The sequence below is a fragment of the Cololabis saira genome, chromosome 4 (genome assembly GCF_033807715.1).
Source record: "Cololabis saira isolate AMF1-May2022 chromosome 4, fColSai1.1, whole genome shotgun sequence".
Classification (NCBI taxonomy): Eukaryota; Metazoa; Chordata; class Actinopteri; order Beloniformes; family Belonidae; genus Cololabis; species Cololabis saira.
Genome location: NC_084590.1, coordinates 51,312,554 through 51,331,991, shown reverse-complemented (window position 1 = coordinate 51,331,991; position 19,438 = coordinate 51,312,554). Strand labels below are relative to the sequence as shown.

At 43.5% G+C, this 19,438-nt stretch overlaps 2 long non-coding RNA genes across 2 annotated transcripts; both read left to right on the top strand.

Moving 5' to 3' along the window:
- The first annotated feature begins 306 nt into the window (after positions 1–306).
- On the top strand, positions 307–1,165 carry LOC133442171 (uncharacterized). The gene is made up of 3 exons (XR_009782524.1): positions 307–349; positions 432–507; positions 856–1,165. It is a non-coding gene; the product is annotated as an uncharacterized LOC133442171 (long non-coding RNA).
- A 9,015-nt stretch (positions 1,166–10,180) lies between these two features.
- Positions 10,181–11,039, top strand: LOC133442170 (uncharacterized). Its single transcript, XR_009782523.1, has 3 exons — positions 10,181–10,223; positions 10,306–10,381; positions 10,730–11,039. It is a non-coding gene; the product is annotated as an uncharacterized LOC133442170 (long non-coding RNA).
- The last annotated feature ends 8,399 nt before the right edge of the window (positions 11,040–19,438 follow it).

The following is a 19,438-nucleotide window of genomic DNA, read 5'->3' as shown; positions in this document are numbered from 1 at the left end:
TGGAGATGGCGTTACTCTCCCCACCCGGATTCAGTGCAGAACTGGGAGGATAACGTGATGACAGCAGCAGAACTGACAGCTGATCTGCTCCTACTTCCTGAAATCCGCAACGGACAAACTGAAAGTTTCTGAGGTTTATCAATATCTGCACAGAGACAAAGTCGGTTTTGTCATGTCATACAAACATGATCGTTTTGTTTATTTGAAAGCAAATGTCGAGCCTGGCCAGTGTTTGAACAATGCGGGGCTTAAAGCTCGGGTGCTGTAACTGAAGCTGGAGTCAGACCTGCGTCATGTGCGTTTTGCTGGACCTGGAGATCGTTCCCATTCAGCTGCGATCTTATGGAAGGTAACAAGATTATTTGACATATATGTCTTCATTTTTGGTATCCAAACTACATCATAGTTTACTTGGCTTTTTTTTTCTCTAGGTAGAAAATGCTGTGAGACGGGAAAACCGGGCTTGCCTGCACTGACTGACAAGAGCTGGGTCTGAAAGAAATGCTGGTCAGAAGAAGATGAAGTACAGGACTGTCTCAGAAAATTAAAATATTGTGATTTTCTCTAATGCAATTATAAAAACAAAAATGTCATACATTCTGGATTCATTACAAATCAACTGAAATATTGCAAGCCTTTTATTATTTTAATATTGCTGATCATGGCTTACAGCTTAAGAAAACTCAAATATCCTATCTCAAAAAATTAGAATATTCTGCAAATCTTAATCTTAAACTGTAAACCATAATCAGCAATATTAAAATAATAAAATGCTTGCAATATTTCAGTTGATTTGTAATGAATCCAGAATGTATAACATTTTTTTTTTTTTTTTTTTTTTAAATTGCATTACAGAAAATAAAGAACTTTATCACAATACACACACAACAGGAAGGATCTTTACCAGCCGTCACCAACTTCCCAGCATCTTCTACCACTCCAGAACCGGCACAGGAGGTGAAACTCTGTAGGACTCATGAAGAGTGGAGGACCAGCCCTGGGAATATTCTCCTGCAGCTCTGCCTCCCGCCATCACCCAACTTTTCACACATACTCCCAAAAATTGATGATTTTGTTGAGGGAAGGTTACAGTTCTGCAGTAAATATGTCAGCATTTTAAAACCAAAATGAGCAGCCTTATTTAGGAACCAACAGATGTTTGTACTGTGAAAATAAAGTTTGATGAAACATAATTTCATTTCATTATTGCACTGAACTACGATCATGAATGATAGGCCTTATCTTCCTTAGTGTGCTACAATGTCTTTTAACAGTTCATCATTCATAGTAAGCTCATACTGTACATTAATAATGGATGAATTTTGAGTTTTGAGGAAACTAAACAAATGGCTTCAACAAGAAAACTCATATGTTTAATCTTAACAGGAATAAAAAAGTAAAATATGGGGTAAGGGAACTGTCAATCGAATTTGTGCACATAAATCAAATGTGTGCATATTATTCTACAGTTATGCTTAAATAAAAAATTTAAATATTTGTCAAATCATACATATAGTGTGTATTTTCTCTGTAATCCGTGTTCATAATCTTCTAATCACAGAGAAAATACACTACATATTATATGTATGTTTTGACTTAAATGTTTACATTTCTATTTATTTATGCACAACTGTAGAATATGCACACATTTGATTTATGTGCACAAATTAAATTAACAGTTCCCTTACCTCCATAGTAAAATACAAAAACATCCCACACAATTACATCACTATAAAAACTATTCATATATAATATTAAAAAATACAATGCACACAGTATTTGTTGTTTATCTTTATTTAATGAACAACATCACTTGTGTAGCAGGCTCGGCCTCAGGTGACAGGTTTCAGGACCATCTAAAAAAAAGGGGAACAGAACACATGGATGGAGCAAAATTAATGCAAAAAATCTCATTACACTTAAAACAAGAGTATTTACCAAAAAAATAACTTATTTGACAATTTTCACCTGTTTCAAGTACATTTTCATTTGAAATAAGTAGAAAAATCTGCCAATGGGACAAGATTTATCTTCTCATTACAAGCAAAAAAATCTTGTTCCACTGGCAGATTTTTTCACACGCAGGCACGCACACACACACACACATACACACACGTCCCATCTCAAAACCATCAACTGCCTTATAAAAATACCAGTAGCAATGTTAGTGTATGACAACTTCTTCATAATTTACAGTACTGTCAGCTTCACAGCTAAAGTGTCTGAACTTACCCTCAGATCCGTGTTTGTTTCTCCGGGGGAGGCAGTGGATCCGCCGGCTGAGTTACTCCTTTCTGGCTGGGGAGAGCGATTATAAACCAACCACAACTCAGGGAATGGATTATCCTTTGTTGTTTTTTTGTCAACAAAGTGGTGTGAACAAACAAAAATGTTGCGCGGTGGTTTTTTAGATGTAAAGCCTCCAGCCAGGTCCTTGGCTTCCGAAAAAAAGTAAACAACAGAGCGCATGGACGTGTCTCTTTGAAGCTGGTTTGTGGTTGCAGCTCTATCTATCCAACCACTCCTTCAGGTGCTCCCTCGAGTTCTTACATCCAACTGCCGAGACATGTCGTTCCCGAACCACTTTTTTTCTTAGAAATATCCATTTTGTCCCTCTTTGTCAGAGCAATGTTGCCACTGTTTTCAATGGAAAAACCCCAAAACGGAAGTGAACTACTTACAGGGGAGGAGTTTAGGAAGTAGAGCGGAAACGGCCGGTAAACTTGTCTATAGAAGACAGTTGTGAAGCCGCAGCTGCCGCTTACGACCATACGGCCATGAACCAGCAGAGGGCGCTGTTGCTACGTTTGGGAACATGTGCACATTCATCCTCGTTTGCAGCAAATCAGCTCCAGCTTCAGACGCGTAGCGTTCAAATGCTCTTTCATGGAGCACATTAGAGTGAAGATGTATTTCTTTTCTTGTTATTATAAACACCAGAAAACCAGACACACACAGCTGTTTAAAAGCAAAAGTAGTGACATTATTCTCCCACAGGACCATGAAAATATTATAACTGTAATGGCAATCTAACAACAAAAAATGTCATGTGAGGGAATTTGAAGACGTTTCCAACTCATGCTGGTTCCAAAAAAAGTGTCCGACAGGGAGCTGCGTTCAACACTTTATTTTACATGTGCAAAGCTTCAAAAAACAACACCTACAATACCCGGGTGCTGAATGAGAGGTTAAAAAACGAGCTTGTGTATTATCAAAAACAACACATTATGCATTGAGTTGATGTGAAGATGTCTTCCAGCTCAGGATGAAACATTTTACCAAGCATTCTTATGAGTTATTCCCATTGATTTGAAGACTCTAATACCAATCCAATAACACATGATCTTGCTATCTAATCGTTACATTTTAGCACACACAAGTTGTCGTGGATGACACTGTATTTAAAGTTTTATCATCACCAAAAAAAACCAAACGCCAGCTTTTCTTCTTGTACGAATGAGTTCCAATTGCTTTCAGTGATATTGATTTAACACATGCATTGGTCTCTATAGCTGTGTTCACACTGCCAGTTCAATATGCAATAACTAGCATACTGCTTGTTGAGCGGCATGTAATTCTACTGAGTGTAAAAGATGATGCATACTGTCTGACTCTGTTACAAGATCTGCCCTGGTGCTCTCAGATGTCTGCCGTCTTCATTGCATCCCGGTCTGAAGGAGGAAGCTTGAAACTGTGAAATCTGACTGGATCACTGACCGGACTGTCGTTGGCACAACAGCTGATGATGTGCAACAAAAGCTTTATTCAACTGGACTCAGTGTCAGTGAGAGTCTTCCTGGAGCACAGGCGTGGGAGGAGTCTTTGTCGGAGTAAAAGGCATCACGCACACCTGCTGGATTAAAAAAACAATAAGGAAAAATTGCATCCCCCCTGAAATAAAAACGGTCCAAATCATCCCCCCTGAAATAAAAACGGTCCAAATCATCCCCCCCTGAAATAAAAACGGTCCAAATCATCCCCCCTGAAATAAAAACGGTCCAAATCATCCCCCCCTGAAATAAAAACGGTCCAAATCATCCCCCCTGTAAAATCATCCCTCCTTTCCATCCCTTATGTCATTTCATCAATGAATGTGGTTTTACTGCTATTTCAACATTTAGAGTCATCACCAGAAAAATAACTTATTTGACCATTTTCATCTGTTTCAAGTAAAATTTCACTTGAAATAAGTAGGAAAATCTGCCAGTGGGACAAGATTTATCTTCTTATTACAAGCAAAAAAATCTTTTTCCACTGGCAGATTTTTCTATTTATTTCAAGTGAAAATATACTTGAAACAGGTGAAAATTGTTGTTTTTTCCAGTGATGAGTCTTGTTTTAAGTGTAATGAGATTTTTTTTTTTACTAATGTGGAAGGGAAGGTAACAGGCAGTCTAGCATTGGCATCAAGGTATGGGGCCTCATGGCGGTGGGGGGGGGTGGCTGGGGAGGGCTCGGGCGGGGGGCTGTGGCTGGGGCGTCTCCGGGCCTCCCGGGGGGGGGCGGGGCCGTGGACGTGGGGGTCCCACCCGGAGGGCCCGGCCCTGCCTGGGTGGGGGGTGGCTGTCTGCGCTGGGGGGGCATTGCTGCCTTGGTCCTCCGTCGCTGGGCGGGGGCCAAGTGCCCCTGCGGATGTGGGGACTCCGGGACCCTTGGGGTGTCCGCCGGGGTGGCCTCGGGGGGGGGTGGGGCCGGGTCCGGGGAGCGGGCCTCCCCTGACCGGGGGGTGCACGGGCGGGCGCGACGGCGGGGTGGCACCATTCCCAGGTATCTATGTCTTATGTTGTCAGTATGAATGGGAGGATGTTGGACCGTTTCCCCCTCCGTCTGGGGGCTCCGGCGGCGCCGGGGGCGCCCTTGGAAGTGCGGTGGGGCCCTTGCCCGGCTCGGGGGGCCGGCCCCCGTCTACTGGACGGCCGGTGGGGGGACGCGGGTGTCTTATCAGGGCCGGCTTTGCTGGTCCTGCTTCCTGGCTTCGGCCTCCGCTCCCCCTCTTGCCCCCCCTACACGATTCATACGCACATAGGCGAAAGGCGGGGGGTCCGGGTCGTGGGGGGCACTGTCCCGCGGGGCCTGGCACTCCCCGCCTCACGGTTTTAACAGCAAAATAGACACTGCACATTCAACACTTAATAAATACATTTGACAAGGACACGTAGTTCGGGAGGGGGGGGGGGGTCTGTGTCAATCGATACTTGGCCCTCCCTCCTCCCTGTTTTTATGGCATTAATCACATGCACTCAACACAAGGGGCGGGAGGGGGTCCCACATCACCCGCGTTCCCTCACCGGCCTGGGCCTGGGACGGGTGGGTCGGGTTACCCGGGCCTGGCGGGGCCCGCCGTGCAGCCTGGGGTGCCTTCTGGCGGTGCTGGATCCCCCCGGGGAGGGGGAAACGGTGCGTGATTGTATGTCTGTGTCGGTGAGAATGCGGTATGGAAGGGTCCTGCCATGGAGGATTTGAGCCTCCATTGGCAGGACATCAAAAACTTAATAATTTATCAATATTATATTATACAAAGATGGTTATTATTATTATTATTATTAGTATTATTATTAGTATTATTATTATTATTATGTATAGTATATTATATTATTATTAGTATAGGTATCGGATAGGTGAATGGATGAATGAATGGGATGCCTGGGTCTGGGGCCCTCCGTTGTCGGGCCTGCGCGGGTGTCGCCTTGTTGGGGGGTTCCCTCTCTCCGGGCCCGTCTCCGGTCCCCCCCGCTGCCTCTACGGCGGGGCGCCCCTCTGGTCTTGGAGGGCCACTTTCGTGGGGGACGGGTGCGCCTGCCCGCGTCGGCGGCCGGGGCGGCTCTGTCTCTCCGGGCAGGCTGGCCCCCTGCCGGGTGGGGGTCGTTGGCCTGAAGGGTGAGGGCCTCCTGGCCGCGTGTCCGGCCCGGACCGGGTGGCCGGGGATTGCCTGGGTCGCGGTCCGCCACCGCGGGATCCCTGGCTGCTTCTTTCCGCGCCGTGGGGGCCCCGCCCGCGGGCCCCCTCGGCCGCCGCCGGGTGGGGGGGGGGGCCTCGCAGGCGGTGGGTTGCCTCCCTCCTACTTCTCCCCTCTGTGGGGTTGCCGGTGGCCTGGGTTCCGGGCTCTTCCTTGTCGGCCTCTGGTCTCACGGGTGGCGGGGTTGCTCCCCCCCCTCCCCCACTATAGATAAAAAAAAAAAAAAAAAAAAAAAAAAAAAAAAAAAAAAAAAAAAAAAAGGTATGGGGCAGAGTCTATAAAAGGGGCGGAAAGCTCACCTGGGCCTCTCTTCCTGCACTGAGACACACCTGAGGGAGAGCAGCTGAAGGAGCTTTTGTTTGGTGCTTCATTTGCTTTTTCATGTTTGGTGAGGGACTAAAACTGAGTGATTGTTTCTGCACATCAGCCAAGAAACCAGATTCCAGTCACCTGGATGTCTCTGATTGGGGGAAGGGACAGTGTTCCAGTCTAGCAAGGTATATTTACTTGTATGTAAATTGCACATGTTTTGTAGAATGTTTCTGAAGTTTGTTTTTGTATATTAATGTGCTTTTGTTTCTTTTAGTTTTCAAACAAGGACATTACTGGAGGAGCCAACCACTGTTTTTCCCAGACTTAACATATTTTAGAGCTTTTAACTAGTCAATGAACGGGGCCATCTTTTTGTTTATTTATTTTTCATGTTGGGCTTTTGGCTGCGTAAAAGAGGGACTGAGTGGTCGAGTAGCCATTTTGCAGATGCACTTTATTGTGTGGTTTGAGTCACCTTAGCTTGCTGTGAGAAGGTTCACTTGAGTGTGGCATACAGTTTGATTTGAGCTGGCTTGGATTGTGTGTAGTGGTGTTTGCCTACGTATTTTGGGACAGTTCTTCTTATGTGTAACTCGGCACCAGTTCCCTAATGATGCAGCCTTGATCCCGTATATTTATTGTGAATAAAATCTATATTTTTTCATATAGCAGTCTCTGGCTCCAGTTTATTCTGGGTCTTGTGTATTAACACCTGGTCACACTAAAATGAGACATTTTAACTAGAAATAAGACAAATATTCTTGTTAAGATTTTGAGTTTTTGCAGTGATCATTTTACTTATCAGGGGACAGTTTGAGTGAAATATTGATTAATCTGTATTGAAACGCTACCGTTTATAAGCCGAATAGTAAGTGGCGTGACACTTATACACAGGATTCAATTTTACGTCCAAGCATCATCTCCTTCACATTGTATCTAAACTTTCTTCATCACCCTGCTTTTCTAGCGGCAGTTTGGCGTGTATGAGGCCCCGTAGCGTACACTTCAATGGCGACCTCGCTGCATTCACGCAACACATTGACGACTTGGCAGGCTCATAATCCGATTCTGGCGTATTTATGTGTTGTGTAAACTACGCCGAAGTCTCGGCAAACGCTGTGAGATGTAAATAATTGTGGCAACTTGAGTTTTCCATAAGCAGTATAGTGTTTTGTACCGTTGTCTGTTTAGCTGTCTCCGTTCCGCTTATGGAGTTTGGCGTTGATGGCAGTGAACGCGTTTATGTTGCCATGGTTACCGGTCGCTTCATATACATCAATATATAAGAGGTACACACCCTCCAAGGACAAAGCCAAAGGAAGCAGCCAGAAAATCTTCACCTTCTGCCCGGCAACAAAGAAATCAACCACTTCTGGTTTTGATGGTGTTGTCTATGACAGTTTTGAGCACTTTAAAAATGTGGTCGATGAGGAATTAAGGAAGAGGAAAGTGAGTTAGAAAGTCAACATCTGTGAGCAGATGCAGATCCTCCCTCATACACAACACTACGCACACTATAGTAGCATTACATTGTATATGTTGACTGTTCTTGTTTTGTTGGAATTGATTTGTTGTTTTTAACTGTTGTTTTGTTGCATCTGATATTGCTTTGTTTAAGCAGTTTGGGCTGCATTCTTGCTCTATAAATAAAGTTTATAATATTTATGATTGTTGTTATTTTAATAAAATATATTTTCTTCTTGCATGATTACTTGAGAATAATGTGTCTTTTTTTTTTTTTTTAGATTGTGAGCAGAAAGACACAACTCTATGCAACCTGTTACTGCCATCATTAAAATTCTTTGTACACTTATTGGCTGCATACAGTTTTTGTATAAAATGCTGCTGCAACTTTTCACTTTCCAACAAGTAACTAGGTAGAATGTCAGAAATGGGCTTATTTAACATTTTGGGGGTATTTAAAGTAGCTGTATCCAAATCTGCTACAGTATGTACCAGGCTCAAAAAATAATTTTAAGCCTCCTAATTACAACAATAACATAGGCCTAAAAACATAGGCATTGCAGTAATTAGGTGAACAGGATAGAATATTAAAGTATCACATATCTACATGAACCCTCTCTGGCTTGTTCCTTATGAACAATAAGTTGTTTTTTTAGATATTGGATGCAAATTCGCACATGACGACGTCACACTTAATTTGGATGTGAATTTGAAAATTGTGATATGATTTTTTTTTTTTGTTGTCTCAGGGTAAGCAGTAATCTACAGAAGTTTCATGGTGATTAATTGACTTTGTTTTACCTGTTCAGCAGTAATGCTTTGCCAGTGGAGTTGATATACTTATTTCTCTATATTGAAGCATTTCAGCAGATTTGAATTCAGCAATACTGAAGAGACTTAACCCCAGATGTTGTATTTACCATGAGTTTTATTCTCCATTCATTAATACATCAATTATCATTAATACAGAATTTGCAAAGACTCCACGAATGACCCCTGAAGCGCTTCTTCATCTTTGCCACAGCCTGGGATCGAACCCGCGACCTTCTGCTCCACAGCTCCACCGCTTGGACACCTCCATCCCCAGGATCACCCACACCCCAGGTTGACCATAGGGACTAGGGGGGGTCATGAGCCATTCCCAGGCAGTCTCCCAGCCAAGTCCCTATGCCGACCAATGGTTGAGCTCTGTTCAGCAGAGAGAGCGCTCAACCCACCAATCATTGAGCGAGACACGTCTGTACGGCGGCCATGACAGTCTGACACCTCAGGGGACAGTTTGTAGAACTTCTAAAAGAAAAGGAAAAGTGGTTCAGCTGAGCAAGGCACTTTGGTCACTGGCTGTCAGTTCATGTGTCCATTTCCGTTTTGTATCCATAAAGAGTATTGATTTTAAAGATTTGTTTAAACTTACTTAGTGATTTGCATGATTTCATTTCATCTTTGCAGTTGTTCCACAGATTAATTCCCTTCACTGATACACAATAGGTTTTGATTTATGTTCGTACATGCTGTTTTTTAAAATTGCATATTCCACTGAGATTGTGTTTATTTTCTTTTATTTGAAACAACTTCTGGATGTCTTGTGGCAACTGATGATGAGCTCCTTCACAAGTGGAGCTGGTGGATTGTAGCGGAGCTGAAACTCTGCAGCTGCCGTGTGTCGGTGTTTATGAGACACTTCACTCCCACGTGTTCACCGGGGGTTGGTGTCACATTGTGAGTGTCTAAAATAAGAGCCTGTGAACGGGTGAATAGGAAAAAGGCTAAATCGCTTTGCAGAGCCTATAAGTGGCTGAACTAAAGAAATAAACTATAGGAGCACCATCCATTTATTTGAAGGAGTAACTCGGTCGTCAAAGGACAGCATACGGATGTTTGTGTTGTTCAGTTATGATGAAACAAACACAAACGTGACAGTACACTCGGTAAGTGCGTATAGACAAGTTTACGCGCCAAAACACGGGCGCTGCCATTCGTCTGCATAGATGCGGGTCATTTCCGGTGGGAGTGATTTACGCAGCGTTTACCGGTGTAAACACACCGGCGTGGACACAAACCTTAAGCAAAGACTCGCTGCTCGTGAGCTTTTAATGTCGACAACTATGTCTTAGCCATGGGAACACGGTTCTATACTCTGACTGGAGATGGCGTTACTCTCCCCACCCGGATTCAGTGCAGAACTGGGAGGATAACGTGATGACAGCAGCAGAACTGACAGCTGATCTGCTCCTACTTCCTGAAATCCGCAACGGACAAACTGAAAGTTTCTGAGGTTTATCAATATCTGCACAGAGACAAAGTCGGTTTTGTCATGTCATACAAACATGATCGTTTTGTTTATTTGAAAGCAAATGTCGAGCCTGGCCAGTGTTTGAACAATGCGGGGCTTAAAGCTCGGGTGCTGTAACTGAAGCTGGAGTCAGACCTGCGTCATGTGCGTTTTGCTGGACCTGGAGATCGTTCCCATTCAGCTGCGATCTTATGGAAGGTAACAAGATTATTTGACATATATGTCTTCATTTTTGGTATCCAAACTACATCATAGTTTACTTGGCTTTTTTTTTCTCTAGGTAGAAAATGCTGTGAGACGGGAAAACCGGGCTTGCCTGCACTGACTGACAAGAGCTGGGTCTGAAAGAAATGCTGGTCAGAAGAAGATGAAGTACAGGACTGTCTCAGAAAATTAAAATATTGTGATTTTCTCTAATGCAATTATAAAAACAAAAATGTCATACATTCTGGATTCATTACAAATCAACTGAAATATTGCAAGCCTTTTATTATTTTAATATTGCTGATCATGGCTTACAGCTTAAGAAAACTCAAATATCCTATCTCAAAAAATTAGAATATTCTGCAAATCTTAATCTTAAACTGTAAACCATAATCAGCAATATTAAAATAATAAAATGCTTGCAATATTTCAGTTGATTTGTAATGAATCCAGAATGTATAACATTTTTTTTTTTTTTTTTTTTTTAAATTGCATTACAGAAAATAAAGAACTTTATCACAATACACACACAACAGGAAGGATCTTTACCAGCCGTCACCAACTTCCCAGCATCTTCTACCACTCCAGAACCGGCACAGGAGGTGAAACTCTGTAGGACTCATGAAGAGTGGAGGACCAGCCCTGGGAATATTCTCCTGCAGCTCTGCCTCCCGCCATCACCCAACTTTTCACACATACTCCCAAAAATTGATGATTTTGTTGAGGGAAGGTTACAGTTCTGCAGTAAATATGTCAGCATTTTAAAACCAAAATGAGCAGCCTTATTTAGGAACCAACAGATGTTTGTACTGTGAAAATAAAGTTTGATGAAACATAATTTCATTTCATTATTGCACTGAACTACGATCATGAATGATAGGCCTTATCTTCCTTAGTGTGCTACAATGTCTTTTAACAGTTCATCATTCATAGTAAGCTCATACTGTACATTAATAATGGATGAATTTTGAGTTTTGAGGAAACTAAACAAATGGCTTCAACAAGAAAACTCATATGTTTAATCTTAACAGGAATAAAAAAGTAAAATATGGGGTAAGGGAACTGTCAATCGAATTTGTGCACATAAATCAAATGTGTGCATATTATTCTACAGTTATGCTTAAATAAAAAATTTAAATATTTGTCAAATCATACATATAGTGTGTATTTTCTCTGTAATCCGTGTTCATAATCTTCTAATCACAGAGAAAATACACTACATATTATATGTATGTTTTGACTTAAATGTTTACATTTCTATTTATTTATGCACAACTGTAGAATATGCACACATTTGATTTATGTGCACAAATTAAATTAACAGTTCCCTTACCTCCATAGTAAAATACAAAAACATCCCACACAATTACATCACTATAAAAACTATTCATATATAATATTAAAAAATACAATGCACACAGTATTTGTTGTTTATCTTTATTTAATGAACAACATCACTTGTGTAGCAGGCTCGGCCTCAGGTGACAGGTTTCAGGACCATCTAAAAAAAAGGGGAACAGAACACATGGATGGAGCAAAATTAATGCAAAAAATCTCATTACACTTAAAACAAGAGTATTTACCAAAAAAATAACTTATTTGACAATTTTCACCTGTTTCAAGTACATTTTCATTTGAAATAAGTAGAAAAATCTGCCAATGGGACAAGATTTATCTTCTCATTACAAGCAAAAAAATCTTGTTCCACTGGCAGATTTTTTCACACGCAGGCACGCACACACACACACACATACACACACGTCCCATCTCAAAACCATCAACTGCCTTATAAAAATACCAGTAGCAATGTTAGTGTATGACAACTTCTTCATAATTTACAGTACTGTCAGCTTCACAGCTAAAGTGTCTGAACTTACCCTCAGATCCGTGTTTGTTTCTCCGGGGGAGGCAGTGGATCCGCCGGCTGAGTTACTCCTTTCTGGCTGGGGAGAGCGATTATAAACCAACCACAACTCAGGGAATGGATTATCCTTTGTTGTTTTTTTGTCAACAAAGTGGTGTGAACAAACAAAAATGTTGCGCGGTGGTTTTTTAGATGTAAAGCCTCCAGCCAGGTCCTTGGCTTCCGAAAAAAAGTAAACAACAGAGCGCATGGACGTGTCTCTTTGAAGCTGGTTTGTGGTTGCAGCTCTATCTATCCAACCACTCCTTCAGGTGCTCCCTCGAGTTCTTACATCCAACTGCCGAGACATGTCGTTCCCGAACCACTTTTTTTCTTAGAAATATCCATTTTGTCCCTCTTTGTCAGAGCAATGTTGCCACTGTTTTCAATGGAAAAACCCCAAAACGGAAGTGAACTACTTACAGGGGAGGAGTTTAGGAAGTAGAGCGGAAACGGCCGGTAAACTTGTCTATAGAAGACAGTTGTGAAGCCGCAGCTGCCGCTTACGACCATACGGCCATGAACCAGCAGAGGGCGCTGTTGCTACGTTTGGGAACATGTGCACATTCATCCTCGTTTGCAGCAAATCAGCTCCAGCTTCAGACGCGTAGCGTTCAAATGCTCTTTCATGGAGCACATTAGAGTGAAGATGTATTTCTTTTCTTGTTATTATAAACACCAGAAAACCAGACACACACAGCTGTTTAAAAGCAAAAGTAGTGACATTATTCTCCCACAGGACCATGAAAATATTATAACTGTAATGGCAATCTAACAACAAAAAATGTCATGTGAGGGAATTTGAAGACGTTTCCAACTCATGCTGGTTCCAAAAAAAGTGTCCGACAGGGAGCTGCGTTCAACACTTTATTTTACATGTGCAAAGCTTCAAAAAACAACACCTACAATACCCGGGTGCTGAATGAGAGGTTAAAAAACGAGCTTGTGTATTATCAAAAACAACACATTATGCATTGAGTTGATGTGAAGATGTCTTCCAGCTCAGGATGAAACATTTTACCAAGCATTCTTATGAGTTATTCCCATTGATTTGAAGACTCTAATACCAATCCAATAACACATGATCTTGCTATCTAATCGTTACATTTTAGCACACACAAGTTGTCGTGGATGACACTGTATTTAAAGTTTTATCATCACCAAAAAAAACCAAACGCCAGCTTTTCTTCTTGTACGAATGAGTTCCAATTGCTTTCAGTGATATTGATTTAACACATGCATTGGTCTCTATAGCTGTGTTCACACTGCCAGTTCAATATGCAATAACTAGCATACTGCTTGTTGAGCGGCATGTAATTCTACTGAGTGTAAAAGATGATGCATACTGTCTGACTCTGTTACAAGATCTGCCCTGGTGCTCTCAGATGTCTGCCGTCTTCATTGCATCCCGGTCTGAAGGAGGAAGCTTGAAACTGTGAAATCTGACTGGATCACTGACCGGACTGTCGTTGGCACAACAGCTGATGATGTGCAACAAAAGCTTTATTCAACTGGACTCAGTGTCAGTGAGAGTCTTCCTGGAGCACAGGCGTGGGAGGAGTCTTTGTCGGAGTAAAAGGCATCACGCACACCTGCTGGATTAAAAAAACAATAAGGAAAAATTGCATCCCCCCTGAAATAAAAACGGTCCAAATCATCCCCCCTGAAATAAAAACGGTCCAAATCATCCCCCCCTGAAATAAAAACGGTCCAAATCATCCCCCCTGAAATAAAAACGGTCCAAATCATCCCCCCCTGAAATAAAAACGGTCCAAATCATCCCCCCTGTAAAATCATCCCTCCTTTCCATCCCTTATGTCATTTCATCAATGAATGTGGTTTTACTGCTATTTCAACATTTAGAGTCATCACCAGAAAAATAACTTATTTGACCATTTTCATCTGTTTCAAGTAAAATTTCACTTGAAATAAGTAGGAAAATCTGCCAGTGGGACAAGATTTATCTTCTTATTACAAGCAAAAAAATCTTTTTCCACTGGCAGATTTTTCTATTTATTTCAAGTGAAAATATACTTGAAACAGGTGAAAATTGTTGTTTTTTCCAGTGATGAGTCTTGTTTTAAGTGTAATGAGATTTTTTTTTTTACTAATGTGGAAGGGAAGGTAACAGGCAGTCTAGCATTGGCATCAAGGTATGGGGCCTCATGGCGGTGGGGGGGGGTGGCTGGGGAGGGCTCGGGCGGGGGGCTGTGGCTGGGGCGTCTCCGGGCCTCCCGGGGGGGGGCGGGGCCGTGGACGTGGGGGTCCCACCCGGAGGGCCCGGCCCTGCCTGGGTGGGGGGTGGCTGTCTGCGCTGGGGGGGCATTGCTGCCTTGGTCCTCCGTCGCTGGGCGGGGGCCAAGTGCCCCTGCGGATGTGGGGACTCCGGGACCCTTGGGGTGTCCGCCGGGGTGGCCTCGGGGGGGGGTGGGGCCGGGTCCGGGGAGCGGGCCTCCCCTGACCGGGGGGTGCACGGGCGGGCGCGACGGCGGGGTGGCACCATTCCCAGGTATCTATGTCTTATGTTGTCAGTATGAATGGGAGGATGTTGGACCGTTTCCCCCTCCGTCTGGGGGCTCCGGCGGCGCCGGGGGCGCCCTTGGAAGTGCGGTGGGGCCCTTGCCCGGCTCGGGGGGCCGGCCCCCGTCTACTGGACGGCCGGTGGGGGGACGCGGGTGTCTTATCAGGGCCGGCTTTGCTGGTCCTGCTTCCTGGCTTCGGCCTCCGCTCCCCCTCTTGCCCCCCCTACACGATTCATACGCACATAGGCGAAAGGCGGGGGGTCCGGGTCGTGGGGGGCACTGTCCCGCGGGGCCTGGCACTCCCCGCCTCACGGTTTTAACAGCAAAATAGACACTGCACATTCAACACTTAATAAATACATTTGACAAGGACACGTAGTTCGGGAGGGGGGGGGGGTCTGTGTCAATCGATACTTGGCCCTCCCTCCTCCCTGTTTTTATGGCATTAATCACATGCACTCAACACAAGGGGCGGGAGGGGGTCCCACATCACCCGCGTTCCCTCACCGGCCTGGGCCTGGGACGGGTGGGTCGGGTTACCCGGGCCTGGCGGGGCCCGCCGTGCAGCCTGGGGTGCCTTCTGGCGGTGCTGGATCCCCCCGGGGAGGGGGAAACGGTGCGTGATTGTATGTCTGTGTCGGTGAGAATGCGGTATGGAAGGGTCCTGCCATGGAGGATTTGAGCCTCCATTGGCAGGACATCAAAAACTTAATAATTTATCAATATTATATTATACAAAGATGGTTATTATTATTATTATTATTAGTATTATTATTAGTATTATTATTATTATTATGTATAGTATATTATATTATTATTAGTATAGGTATCGGATAGGTGAATGGATGAATGAATGGGATGCCTGGGTCTGGGGCCCTCCGTTGTCGGGCCTGCGCGGGTGTCGCCTTGTTGGGGGGTTCCCTCTCTCCGGGCCCGTCTCCGGTCCCCCCCGCTGCCTCTACGGCGGGGCGCCCCTCTGGTCTTGGAGGGCCACTTTCGTGGGGGACGGGTGCGCCTGCCCGCGTCGGCGGCCGGGGCGGCTCTGTCTCTCCGGGCAGGCTGGCCCCCTGCCGGGTGGGGGTCGTTGGCCTGAAGGGTGAGGGCCTCCTGGCCGCGTGTCCGGCCCGGACCGGGTGGCCGGGGATTGCCTGGGTCGCGGTCCGCCACCGCGGGATCCCTGGCTGCTTCTTTCCGCGCCGTGGGGGCCCCGCCCGCGGGCCCCCTCGGCCGCCGCCGGGTGGGGGGGGGGGCCTCGCAGGCGGTGGGTTGCCTCCCTCCTACTTCTCCCCTCTGTGGGGTTGCCGGTGGCCTGGGTTCCGGGCTCTTCCTTGTCGGCCTCTGGTCTCACGGGTGGCGGGGTTGCTCCCCCCCCTCCCCCACTATAGATAAAAAAAAAAAAAAAAAAAAAAAAAAAAAAAAAAAAAAAAAAAAAAAAGGTATGGGGCAGAGTCTATAAAAGGGGCGGAAAGCTCACCTGGGCCTCTCTTCCTGCACTGAGACACACCTGAGGGAGAGCAGCTGAAGGAGCTTTTGTTTGGTGCTTCATTTGCTTTTTCATGTTTGGTGAGGGACTAAAACTGAGTGATTGTTTCTGCACATCAGCCAAGAAACCAGATTCCAGTCACCTGGATGTCTCTGATTGGGGGAAGGGACAGTGTTCCAGTCTAGCAAGGTATATTTACTTGTATGTAAATTGCACATGTTTTGTAGAATGTTTCTGAAGTTTGTTTTTGTATATTAATGTGCTTTTGTTTCTTTTAGTTTTCAAACAAGGACATTACTGGAGGAGCCAACCACTGTTTTTCCCAGACTTAACATATTTTAGAGCTTTTAACTAGTCAATGAACGGGGCCATCTTTTTGTTTATTTATTTTTCATGTTGGGCTTTTGGCTGCGTAAAAGAGGGACTGAGTGGTCGAGTAGCCATTTTGCAGATGCACTTTATTGTGTGGTTTGAGTCACCTTAGCTTGCTGTGAGAAGGTTCACTTGAGTGTGGCATACAGTTTGATTTGAGCTGGCTTGGATTGTGTGTAGTGGTGTTTGCCTACGTATTTTGGGACAGTTCTTCTTATGTGTAACTCGGCACCAGTTCCCTAATGATGCAGCCTTGATCCCGTATATTTATTGTGAATAAAATCTATATTTTTTCATATAGCAGTCTCTGGCTCCAGTTTATTCTGGGTCTTGTGTATTAACACCTGGTCACACTAAAATGAGACATTTTAACTAGAAATAAGACAAATATTCTTGTTAAGATTTTGAGTTTTTGCAGTGATCATTTTACTTATCAGGGGACAGTTTGAGTGAAATATTGATTAATCTGTATTGAAACGCTACCGTTTATAAGCCGAATAGTAAGTGGCGTGACACTTATACACAGGATTCAATTTTACGTCCAAGCATCATCTCCTTCACATTGTATCTAAACTTTCTTCATCACCCTGCTTTTCTAGCGGCAGTTTGGCGTGTATGAGGCCCCGTAGCGTACACTTCAATGGCGACCTCGCTGCATTCACGCAACACATTGACGACTTGGCAGGCTCATAATCCGATTCTGGCGTATTTATGTGTTGTGTAAACTACGCCGAAGTCTCGGCAAACGCTGTGAGATGTAAATAATTGTGGCAACTTGAGTTTTCCATAAGCAGTATAGTGTTTTGTACCGTTGTCTGTTTAGCTGTCTCCGTTCCGCTTATGGAGTTTGGCGTTGATGGCAGTGAACGCGTTTATGTTGCCATGGTTACCGGTCGCTTCATATACATCAATATATAAGAGGTACACACCCTCCAAGGACAAAGCCAAAGGAAGCAGCCAGAAAATCTTCACCTTCTGCCCGGCAACAAAGAAATCAACCACTTCTGGTTTTGATGGTGTTGTCTATGACAGTTTTGAGCACTTTAAAAATGTGGTCGATGAGGAATTAAGGAAGAGGAAAGTGAGTTAGAAAGTCAACATCTGTGAGCAGATGCAGATCCTCCCTCATACACAACACTACGCACACTATAGTAGCATTACATTGTATATGTTGACTGTTCTTGTTTTGTTGGAATTGATTTGTTGTTTTTAACTGTTGTTTTGTTGCATCTGATATTGCTTTGTTTAAGCAGTTTGGGCTGCATTCTTGCTCTATAAATAAAGTTTATAATATTTATGATTGTTGTTATTTTAATAAAATATATTTTCTTCTTGCATGATTACTTGAGAATAATGTGTCTTTTTTTTTTTTTTTAGATTGTGAGCAGAAAGACACAACTCTATGCAACCTGTTACTGCCATCATTAAAATTCTTTGTACACTTATTGGCTGCATACAGTTTTTGTATAAAATGCTGCTGCAACTTTTCACTTTCCAACAAGTAACTAGGTAGAATGTCAGAAATGGGCTTATTTAACATTTTGGGGGTATTTAAAGTAGCTGTATCCAAATCTGCTACAGTATGTACCAGGCTCAAAAAATAATTTTAAGCCTCCTAATTACAACAATAACATAGGCCTAAAAACATAGGCATTGCAGTAATTAGGTGAACAGGATAGAATATTAAAGTATCACATATCTACATGAACCCTCTCTGGCTTGTTCCTTATGAACAATAAGTTGTTTTTTTAGATATTGGATGCAAATTCGCACATGACGACGTCACACTTAATTTGGATGTGAATTTGAAAATTGTGATATGATTTTTTTTTTTTGTTGTCTCAGGGTAAGCAGTAATCTACAGAAGTTTCATGGTGATTAATTGACTTTGTTTTACCTGTTCAGCAGTAATGCTTTGCCAGTGGAGTTGATATACTTATTTCTCTATATTGAAGCATTTCAGCAGATTTGAATTCAGCAATACTGAAGAGACTTAACCCCAGATGTTGTATTTACCATGAGTTTTATTCTCCATTCATTAATACATCAATTATCATTAATACAGAATTTGCAAAGACTCCACGAATGACCCCTGAAGCGCTTCTTCATCTTTGCCACAGCCTGGGATCGAACCCGCGACCTTCTGCTCCACAGCTCCACCGCTTGGACACCTCCATCCCCAGGATCACCCACACCCCAGGTTGACCATAGGGACTTGGGGGGGTCATGAGCCATTCCCAGGCGGTCTCCCATCCAAGTTCTAACCAGGCCCGACCCTGCTTAGCTTCCGAGATCAGACGAGATCGGCCGCTTTTTTATTTGTATCTTTTATTATGAAAAATATACTTTACATTAAAAACTTTTCTCGCATTATTGCTTTTTAAACAAAACTTTCCATTATTCGATCTCCGTCAAAATCAAGACATTACTTTTCAAAGTAATGTAAAAAAAAAAAACAAGCCATATAACATTCAAATCTCCAAGTAAATTTCCATCTGCATGTCATGTTCAAAGCAGAAACTATAAAATACTTCCAAAGTGGGAAAAAAGGCAGATTCTAATACTGTTAGCAGATCCCGAAGCAAAATTAGAAATGGAGCATGAGCCTGTTTCCTGCCGTTACTTCAACTAAAGTATTCCCTTCAACAAACATATCAATTAACTAATTTTTTCATTTCATTTTGGGTCATGTTTCAGAATCAGAAATAAATCCTTTTTCAAAACAGATTTAAAATATTAGCCACACATCCACCATCCTCCCTTCAAAATGAGCAGAGTTTCTCCTGAGTTTGACCACTAATCTGGCATGGCTTAATACAAAGTCAAGCAGGTTGGTGTTGATCTTTTTATTTCTAATGCCTGTACCGAACCAGAACATTTGCTCCCAATTAAATCGGTGAATGTAATGACGTCCCCAGTGTTTGATCAG